Source organism: Cyclopterus lumpus, chromosome 8 (assembly GCF_009769545.1).
Source record: "Cyclopterus lumpus isolate fCycLum1 chromosome 8, fCycLum1.pri, whole genome shotgun sequence".
In the NCBI taxonomy this organism is placed as follows: domain Eukaryota; kingdom Metazoa; phylum Chordata; class Actinopteri; order Perciformes; family Cyclopteridae; genus Cyclopterus; species Cyclopterus lumpus.
This window is the reverse complement of record NC_046973.1, coordinates 19,398,219-19,409,191: the sequence shown is the minus strand read 5'-3', so window position 1 is coordinate 19,409,191 and position 10,973 is coordinate 19,398,219. Positions and strand designations below refer to the sequence as shown.

Sequence of the window (10,973 nt, the reverse complement as noted above, 5' to 3'; positions counted from 1 at the left end):
ATATGATGTGCAGTTATCTTTTCAAAAGATATCAAATATTTTCTTAGGTAAAACAATTATAAAATAAGACATTTACAAATCACAGGTTCCAATCAAATTCACACCTACACACATGGGTTATTTTTAAATCCAAAAAGGATTTTTTATTAAAAAAGTACAAATGAAAAGAACAATGATGATGTCGGCTGCCTCTCGGTCGAGAAGTGTCCTGACGTTCCATTGGGCAATTGTCAGTTTCTTTTTGTTTCCTAGGTGACTTTTCACTGTCGGGGCGCCGACGGGACACAAAACTGCGGCGTGGACTGCGGCGCAGCATCGGCAGGAACCGGCGTGGACTGCGGCGCAGCATCGACAGGAACCGGCGTGGACTGCGGCCGAAGCAGGACCATGTTTAACGCTCGGAGGGACTCCATCATGTCCCGGAGAGCGTCCTGGGACAAAGCAAGGGAAGCAAGGGCCGGCCGGAAGTCCGACAGGTCACAGGAAGTTGGAGTTGGCCGGAACACGGAGGCGGCAACAGGAACAGGCGAGGGCTGCAGCACGGAGGCGACTGCGGGAACCGGAGTGGTCTGCGGCACAGAGGCGGCAGCCGGAACCCTCCACCGACGCGGTCCGGAGGTTTGCGCCCCCCACTCCGGGGCTGGGCCTGCGTGACCTCTGCCCCTGGGGCTACGAGGCCCCCCATAAGCCCAACGGGTCCCGTTGAAGGGGTCTGGTGCCGAGACCCTATGGGGGTTGTAGTTCCCCTTCTGGAGGCTACGAGGGCCCCCATAGGCCAAGCGGGTCCCTTCGAAGGGGTTGTAGGCTGGGTCCATCCTTGGTCGGTTTGTTCTGTGCGCAGCTGCAGGACACTGGACCCAAACGCCGTCAACACTGGAAAAGGCAACTTTATTGTGTCTGTGTTCATAATGCACCTGATGTGTTCATCATTGTGCCAACATTAGAGGACGTGCTCTCGACTTCTCTACACGGGAACAGCTGTAAATATGAAATGACCGCGACAAGACACACTCAAACACGTCGAATAAAGAAGATCTAAATAATATTTTCAATCAGTTGATCAAGTACACAGTATACAGTTCTATTTCAAGTTGTATTTTGTTGACCTAGCTGACATTAGCTAACATTAGCTATCTAGAATAGAATGTCATGTTGACCTAGCTACTGTTAGCTAGAATTGACCTAAATAACATAAGCTAACACTAGCTAGAATATAATATGTTAACAGCTAACTAATAATATTGGACATATTTCTTTTTCCCACCAGTAATGGATGTCAAGGTGAAGTAATGTTCAAATATGATGTGCAGTTATCTTTTCAAAAGATATCAAATATTTTCTTAGGTAAAACAATTATAAAATAAGACATTTACAAATCACAGGTTCCAATCAAATTCACACTTACACACATGGGTTATTTTTAAATCCAAAAAGGATTTTTTATTTAAAAAGTACAAATGAAAATAACAATGATGATGTCGGCTGCCTCTCGGTCGAGAAGTGTCCTGACGTTCCATTGGGCAATTGTCAGTTTCTGTTTGTTTCCTAGGTGACTTTTCACTGTCGACAGAAGACGGAGTCGAGCAGCGCGGACCTCTATCAAGAATCTGTACAGCAAGGCAGTGGTTTTCAAACTATGCAAGGCAGGGGCGTCCAACTCCCTGAGGTAAAAATTTGTATACCCGCATACCTCTGGTTTCCTGAACCGCTTTTAAACACTTTCTTGGGCCAAATGGAGCACCGTCACGGGCTCTATAATTCTGCATGCTGGGCGTTGATAAAAGAGGTTTCCTGAACCGCTTTTAAATACTTTCTTCGGCTGAATGGAGCACCGTCACGGGCTCTACAATTCTGCATGCTGGGCGTTAATAAAAGTGTTTTCCTGAACCGCTTTTAAATACTTTCTTCGGCTTAATGGAGCACCGTCACGGGCTCTATAATTCTGCATGGTGGGTGTTGATAAAAGTAGTTTCCTGAACCGCTTTTAAATACTTTCTTCGGCTGAATGGAGCACCGTCCATTCAGCTGGACACTTGTTCCTCACTGTTGACCTCTGCAACATGAGAACAAGCGTTGGTACCACTTTCTCCTGTGCGGTCTGTTGGAGAGCGCGATTTGGATGTCTTCAAACCGCGCCTGGATTTGCAGCTTCTCTTCCTCGTCCTCCAGATCCTCTTCTTCGTCCTCCAGATGTTCTTCTTCGTCCTCCAGATGCTCTTTCTCTTCCTCCAGAGTCTGCTGGACGCTCTGTGTGGCCTCAAGGATGGAGGTGTTTTCCTTCTGACACGTCATGTTCTGGAGCTTCACCAGATGCTCAGCCTGGGTCACAGCATCCGCGAGGTTTCTGTTTTCCTCCTTTTGGTTTGCGAGCTGGACCTCAAAGGAGTCTTTCTCCTGCTGCCATTGGAGATGATCCCTCTTTAGCTGTTCTTCAAATGTTTCCTTTAGAACAGCAATGAAGTCCTTGTGTTCTTGTTCTTGCTGCTCCTGCTTGGCAAGAGTGCAGCTCTGGGATGTTTCCAGTGCTTGGTAACGGCGACGCTCAATTTCCATAGCTTCGTCTGTTTGGTCTTTAGTGTCCTTCAACTTGCGGTTGGCCTTCCACAGGTCAGCCTTCAGCCTCCCAGTGTTACCCGGCTGGACGTACTTAGGATACATGTTGGTGGATGTCACTGGATTCCAGGTATTTTTCAGGGCTTCAGCCATGTCCTGATTTCCAATGGTGGGTCTCTTTGTTTCAGCCCTCTCGACGACCAGGCTGTTGGGGTCGACATTCGCCTCATTCATAGTCTTCACTTTCTGCTTTGCCTTCCACAGGTCGGTCTTCAGTCTTTCATTTTTACCCTGCAGGATCTCCAGAGCTTGCTGGTAGGTGGATGACCCTGGATTCCTGGTATTTTTCAGAGCTTCGGCCATATTCTTATTTTCAATCGCGAGTCTCTGTATTTCAGCCCTCTCGAGGGCCAGGCGGTTGGAGAACTCCAGCTCTTTTTTGGCCATCATGTCATTTACAGCGGTCACCTTCTGCTTGATAAGAACCATCCAACTCTGTGGATTCTTGTTATCCTTCAGGGCGTGTCCCATGTCTTTTATTTCAATGGCGAGTCTCTGTATTTCAGCCCTCTCGTTGACCATGCGGTTGGAGAACTCCAGCTCTTGGTTGGCCATCATCTCATTCGCAGCCTTCACCTTCTGCTTGGCTTTCCACAGGTCGGTCTTCAGCTTCTCATTTTTACCCTGGAGCATGTCCAGAGCTTCCTGGTTGGTGGATGACACTGGATTCTTGGTATTTTTCAGGGCTTCGGCCATCTTCTTATTTTCAAGGGCGAGTCTCTGTGTTTCAGCCCTCTCGAGGACCAGGCTGTTGGAGAACTCGACCTTGGGGTCGACATTCGCCTCATTCATAGCCTTCACCTTCTGCTTTGCCTTCCACAGGTCGGTCTTCAGTCTTTCATTTTTACCCTGGAGCATGTCCAGAGCTTCTTGGTTTGTGGATGACCCTGGATTCCTGGTATTTTTCAGGGCTTCGGCCATCTTCTTATTTTCAAGGACGAGTCTCTGTGTTTCCAGCTCGAGCTCGGTGTTGGTTTTCACCACCGCCATCATCTGGCAGTGCTCTGCTTCTTTTTCTCTGGTGTTTTCTAACTGGATGTTCAGCTCATGGATGATGCAGGTCTTCTGCTCCAAGTCCTCCTGCAGCTGTTTAACCTGGGCTGGAGACTGTCCCTTTTTAGCCTCCCACAGCTGGGCTTTAAGGCTACAAATCGCCTTCTGCAAATCTCCATTAAATTTCTTGAAATCATCCAAAGAATGCGCTTCCACCTTATTTCCCAGCTGCATCTTCATGTTTACTGACTTCGGTCCTTGGCGTGTCTTCTTCTGTGTGTTTGCCATCGGGATAGTCAGATTTTTCTCCGTACCAAAATGCATTGAATAAAAATTGCTAATGTTTTTCTCTGCAGTAAAATGCATTGAATGAAATGTGCTTAAATTTGTATATGTTCCAAAATGCATTGAGTCAAATTTGCTAAAGTTTTTGTCTGCAGAAAAATGCATTGAATGAAATGTGCTTGAATTCTTATCTGTTCCAAAATGCATTGAGTAAAATTTGCTAACGTTTTTCACTGAAACTCTGAAAATGTTGTCAAATTTGTTGCTGTACGAAAGAAAGTGCACAGAACTGCTTTGGCTTCTACTTAAACCTTTGGCAGAACAATCGTGACGTCATTGAGCCAATCAAAGGCAATCTGTGACTCACGGAATGGCTCGCGAACGGCCACGCTCGCGAACGGCCACGCTCGCGAACGGTCACGCTTGCGCGCGCATGGCCGTTAGCGAACGTGCGCGCGTGTGTTTGTATCGCCATAGACATCAGAGGCTTCAGAGTTGCCTGGGTTACAGTTACTCCACAAAGATAACAAATATATCAGCGCTTTCGGCTCAGTCTTTCCTCTCTATTGATAATACTAATTTTACAGCTTTTTAAATGGTTTTGGTAGAAAATCCAGAATTGCTTTTTCTAGTGTTTTTTTAATTTATATATATATATATATTGTTTGTGTATGTATATATGTATGTGTATATATATACATATATATATATTGTGTGTGTATGTATATATTTATATATATATATGTGTGTGTATATATATATATATATGTATATATACATATATATGTGTGTGTGTATATATGTATGTGTATATATATATATTGTTTGTGTGTGTGTGTATATATACATATATATATATGTGTGTATATATATGTGTGTGTGTGTATATATATATATGTGTGTATATATATATATATATATATGTGTGTGTATATATATATATATGTGTGTGTGTATATATATATATGTGTGTGTATATATATATATATATATATATAAAATAGTAGTTAAAAAAAGAAGAAGATATACACACAGTATCTGTTGTGTGCCTGGGTCAGGTGCAACCTGCCTTTTTGGTTTCTGTCACCTGGGTGCTAATAGAATTTGCCATACAATAATGTTTATGGCATTTCCATGCTGTTATTGCACAGTAAGACATTGAGATAATAAACTTAATGAAAAAGCTACAACATGAACACTTGTCTTACCAACATCTCTAGTTGATATATTTATATGTATGTACATTGTTGCCTTGTAATGGCATGCTACAAGGACATGACCCTTTAATTACTGGGAAACAACAACAAGAGAGGCAGACTCAGCCAGGAAGTTGTTTCACGCTCCTCCCATCTTCACAACTCTAAAAACACAAAAGAAAATGCAGCTTTCAAAAGCACAAAACAAATAAAGAAGAGAATAAGTGGGGAGTTCATAGGGGGGGCGGGGGCGACACTGCTCCGGGAGGTTCCGAGTGATGCTGGACGTGGCGGCCTCACAGCGTCACCAGCCAAACTAAAACGCATCATATGAGGACAGAATACGAATCCCTCTCAGGTTATCTGACCATTTATAAAACTGGACAAACACCCGTTTGAAAAAAACTCTTACAGGGACCATCGTAGACTGACCTTTGAAATCATCAATAACATGGTACGAGTCCACAAGAAGACATCTTCCCAGAGAGGTCATCTTCAGCAGTTTGTTTCAACCTTTACAATTCAAAAAGATGAGGCACCCGACATCTTAACCCTTCCTGATAGTCTCACAACTGGCTGAAATGACACCGAGAGGCATACAAATAAATCGGATTTTCATACACAGCCGCTCGGATTGTCAAAGCTTCTGAACCCTGCCGTGTGAGCAACATAAATAAGAGCTTCATACGTTTAATAGAAGGACAACGGAGTAGAGACATGGGACAGAATGTAAACTGGGTTATCGTGGGGTTGGTGTGCAACACTCCAAACACGCTCGGAAAGTTCACTCGCGACCTCATCCTTGTCTTGAAAGCAGTGGGACGAAGACTAAAAAACCAAGTCCGAAATCTGAAACAAGAAGGAGTTCCTCTTCTCCACACAAGTGTTGGTGGTTTTAGACACGCAGGATCTCCAAGCAGTTGTTGTTGCAGATGGCGATCCAGTCCGGCTGCGTGGACGCCCACTGCACGTTGTTGACCTCCCCTTCAGAAGTGTAGGCCAGGATGGGATCCTCAATGGCTCGTGGCATCTGCTGGACGTCCCAGATCAGAGCCTGGTGGTCGTCGGCTAAGGAAACAAGACACGCAAAGAGGACATTAAAAGAGTTATTTCAGGCTGAGAGAGCAGGAAAATGCAGCCGATTACAGATAAAGTTAGGCCTCAAGGTCTCTATCTTCAAAGACATTTTGGTCGTCAATCAAAAAAAGGCAGAGGTGAATGATGAGTTTAACGTGCGTCTTTTCCAGCCTCTGTTTTTCCCCCTTATTATATCCCACAATCCGTGGGGGCCTTTACCTGCAGTGCAGATGTGACATGACGAGTGGGGGGCCCAGGCGATGCCGTTGACACCAGCGCGATGGTTGTTCAGCCGAGCCACCGGGGTGCAAGGCACACGTACATCCAGGATGACCGCCGATCAAATAAAGTAGCGATGTCAAACATTGGTTAAGTGTCAGGAAACAAATATTTCATGCCAGACAGAAGGAAGAAAAAAAACAAACACAATCCTTTCTGAATTCATATAAAAAGGAAAAAAGAAAAAGCTTCTTTGGCTGACCAATGTTTCAATTTCAACGCAGAACCGTTGGAGAGAAACATGGCTACCGACAGGCTGAGAGAATCTACAGCAGACTGCCCTCCATGCCGTCCATGGCCATTGTAGCCAAGTAGTTGGGGTCCTGCTTGTTCCAGCAAAGGCGGAGCAGCGGGTGGTGCTGGGGGTCTTCATAGATGATGGCACTGTGCTCCAGGTGCCGGAGGTCAAACATGCGGACGGACCCACCGGCCCCCACAGAGGCAAACATATCTCTGCCGCCTCCTGCTCGGCTGAACGCGATGTCATACACCTGCAGACACAAGAGGACATTGATTGAAATATTATTCCAGGCCGTGTACACGCCGGGCTTCATTTGACCGCACAGACACTAGGGCTGCTCGATTATGGCCAAAATCATAATCACGATTATTTAGATCAATATTGAGATCACGATTATTCATTAATCTTAGGGACAACATCTTTTTATTGTTCGTTCACGTTTAAATGAACAAGAACTCTGCTTTCACTTTCACATGTTGTGCTACGTTCCAGTAATGTACACATCTTTGCATCACAATAAACCTATACGGTTCTTATTCACCTAAAGCAAAATATAAATGAAATGTTTACCCAAAATAAAGGGCTTGCCTTTGGGAAGCGGATGGATACGCTGTCGCGCTATGCAGGGTCTCGTTTATGGTTTTCTGTGTTGCCGTTGGACATGGACGGAGGTCCAGTGAGGTGCTGTTAGCTTTAGTCTTCATGCATTCGTCGCACTGTGGTTTGTGGTGATTGTTCAGGTGGTTGAACACGTTAGTTGTGTTGCTATGCGGCGCAGACACAACTCTAACGCACTCGGTGCACGTGATTTGTTCTTGGTTAACATCACTTGCCCTAAATCCAAAAACCTTCCAGACAACAGATGATGATCCTATCGAGGGACTAGCTCCTCGCCTTCTGCTCCTAACCTTCAAAAATAATGCCTTAATGAATACATGTAGACCTTATGAGTAGTATATGTATTTATATTGAAAGCAATTTAGAATATTTAGGTAATAGGTTCAGGTTTTATGGAACAGCCTTGTTTTTTTTATTCAACATCACATAATTCACAATCCAAAAGTGCTGACATGAGTTCAGATTCCCCAAACGTCCTTCAGTTTCCTTGCTAATGGTCAAGTGGTCATTCTTAACAACATGCCATGAGTAAGACCTCACCTGGAGCCCTGGTGGTCCAGCTGCTGCTGCCTCAACCTGCACTACATCTGCACCTGAATGCATCTCAACAGGATGCAGGTTAGCACTGTGTTAGCCTGCTACTAGCTAACTAACAACGACCCTCTGGGTGGGGAACAAACTTCGAGAAGTTTCTCTTCAGAATAAAACGTCACGGGTTCCCACCCCGCTTTTAATTTTAACAACATTTCTAAACAATAAACTATATCATTCATTCTCATGCATCATACAATTATAATGCATACATGTATCAACAGTTACAATAATAGACTAATGATCATCTCATGCTTTACAATATATTTCTGCAGAATATTCTCTATTAATACTCCCTATTAATTATCATAACTTCCATTATGTATTATTATAAAACATAAGACTACCTTTATGTGCATGTGCAAATCAAAATAACCTATTACAACTCACCAGTGTCCATGTCGCCGGACGCCGACCCGCCACACCTGTCCTCTGTGGACCTCGCCGCTCCTCACTTTTCAGGGGCCAAACCGCTTCCTGGACTGCTGCGTGTCAGCCAGCGCTTCAACCTCCCTGGAGACGCAGACGCAGGAGATCCAGAGGCATGTCTCTGACCCTGTCCTGCCAGCTGGTAGCTAGAACACCAATTACCAACAGCACCCAAACGCCTGGTCCTTTGGAACAGGAAGTGCAGAGAAACGGAGGACACGAGAGACAAGGACTTCAAAATAAAACAGGAAACACGACACACGACACAACACTACAGATCCTGACACTCGACTTCTCTACACGGGAACAGCTGTAAATATGAAATGACCGCGACAAGCCACACTAAAACACGTCGAATAAAGAAGATCTAAATAATATTTTCAATCGGTTGATCAAGTACACAGTATACAGTTCTATTTCAAGTTGTATTTTGTTGACCTAGCTGACATTAGCTAACATTAGCTATCTAGAATAGAATGTCATGTTGACCTAGCTACTGTTAGCTAGAATTGACCTAAATAACATAAGCTAACATTAGCTAGAATATAATATGTTAACAGCTAACTAATGATATTGGACATATTTCTTTTTCCCACCAGTAATGGATGTCAAGGTGAAGTAATGTTCAAATATGATGTGCAGTTATCTTTTCAAAAGATATCAAATATTTTCTTAGGTAAAACAATTACAAAATAAGACATTTACAAATAACAGGTTCCAATCAAATTCACACTTACACACATGGGTTATTTTTAAATCCAAGAAGGATTTTTTATTTAAAAAGTACAAATGAAAATAACAATGATGATGTCGGCTGCCTCTCGGTCGAGAAGTGTCCTGACGTTCCATTGGGCAATTGTCAGTTTCTGTTTGTTTCCTAGGTGACTTTTCACTGTCGACAGAAGACGGAGTCGAGCAGCGCGGACCTCTATCAAGAATCTGTACAGCAAGGCAGTGGTTTTCAAACTATGCAAGGCAGGGGCGTCCAACTCCCTGAGGTAAAAATTTGTATACCCGCATACCTCTGGTTTCCTGAACCGCTTTTAAACACTTTCTTGGGCCAAATGGAGCACCGTCACGGGCTCTATAATTCTGCATGCTGGGCGTTGATAAAAGAGGTTTCCTGAACCGCTTTTAAATACTTTCTTCGGCTGAATGGAGCACCGTCACGGGCTCTACAATTCTGCATGCTGGGCGTTAATAAAAGTGTTTTCCTGAACCGCTTTTAAATACTTTCTTCGGCTTAATGGAGCACCGTCACGGGCTCTATAATTCTGCATGGTGGGTGTTGATAAAAGTAGTTTCCTGAACCGCTTTTAAATACTTTCTTTGGCTGAATGGAGCACCGTCCATTCAGCTGGACACTTGTTCCTCACTGTTGACCTCTGCAACATGAGAACAAGCGTTGGTACCACTTTCTCCTGTGCGGTCTGTTGGAGAGCGCGATTTGGATGTCTTCAAACCGCGCCTGGATCTGCAGCTTCTCTTCCTCGTCCTCCAGATCCTCTTCTTCGTCCTCCAGATGCTCTTCTTCGTCCTCCAGATGCTCTTTCTCTTCCTCCAGAGTCTGCTGGACGCTCTGTGTGGCCTCAAGGATGGAGGTGTTTTCCTTCTGACACGTCATGTTCTGGAGCTTCACCAGATGCTCAGCCTGGGTCACAGCATCCGCGAGGTTTCTGTTTTCCTCCTTTTGGTTTGCGAGCTGGACCTCAAAGGAGTCTTTCTCCTGCTGCCATTGGAGATGATCCCTCTTTAGCTGTTCTTCAAATGTTTCCTTTAGAACAGCAATGAAGTCCTTGTGTTCTTGTTCTTGCTGCTCCTGCTTGGCAAGAGTGCAGCTCTGGGATGTTTCCAGTGCTTGGTAACGGCGACGCTCAATTTCCATAGCTTCGTCTGTTTGGTCTTTAGTGTCCTTCAACTTGCGGTTGGCCTTCCACAGGTCAGCCTTCAGCCTCCCAGTGTTACCCGGCTGGACGTACTTAGGATACATGTTGGTGGATGTCACTGGATTCCAGGTATTTTTCAGGGCTTCAGCCATGTCCTGATTTCCAATGGTGGGTCTCTTTGTTTCAGCCCTCTCGACGACCAGGCTGTTGGGGTCGACATTCGCCTCATTCATAGTCTTCACTTTCTGCTTTGCCTTCCACAGGTCGGTCTTCAGTCTTTCATTTTTACCCTGGAGGATCTCCAGAGCTTGCTGGTAGGTGGATGACCCTGGATTCCTGGTATTTTTCAGAGCTTCGGCCATATTCTTATTTTCAATCGCGAGTCTCTGTATTTCAGCCCTCTCGAGGGCCAGGCGGTTGGAGAACTCCAGCTCTTTTTTGGCCATCATGTCATTTACAGCGGTCACCTTCTGCTTGATAAGAACCATCCAACTCTGTGGATTCTTGTTATCCTTCAGGGCGTGTCCCATGTCTTTTATTTCAATGGCGAGTCTCTGTATTTCAGCCCTCTCGTTGACCATGCGGTTGGAGAATTCCAGCTCTTGGTTGGCCATCATCTCATTCGCAGCCTTCACCTTCTGCTTGGCTTTCCACAGGTCGGTCTTCAGCTTCTCATTTTTACCCTGGAGCATGTCCAGAGCTTCCTGGTTGGTGGATGACACTGGATTCTTGGTATTTTTCAGGGCTTCGGCCATCTTCTTATTT

The 10,973-nt window shown here is 44.8% G+C and overlaps 1 long non-coding RNA gene across 1 annotated transcript; it reads right to left on the bottom strand.

Annotated features, from left to right (window-relative positions):
- Positions 1–5,085: 5,085 nt before the first annotated feature.
- LOC117734993 lies at positions 5,086–8,531 on the bottom strand. The gene is made up of 3 exons (XR_004609853.1): positions 8,284–8,531; positions 6,384–6,934; positions 5,086–6,155 (listed from the first exon to the last, which is right to left on the bottom strand). It is a non-coding gene; the product is annotated as an uncharacterized LOC117734993 (long non-coding RNA).
- Positions 8,532–10,973: the final 2,442 nt, after the last annotated feature.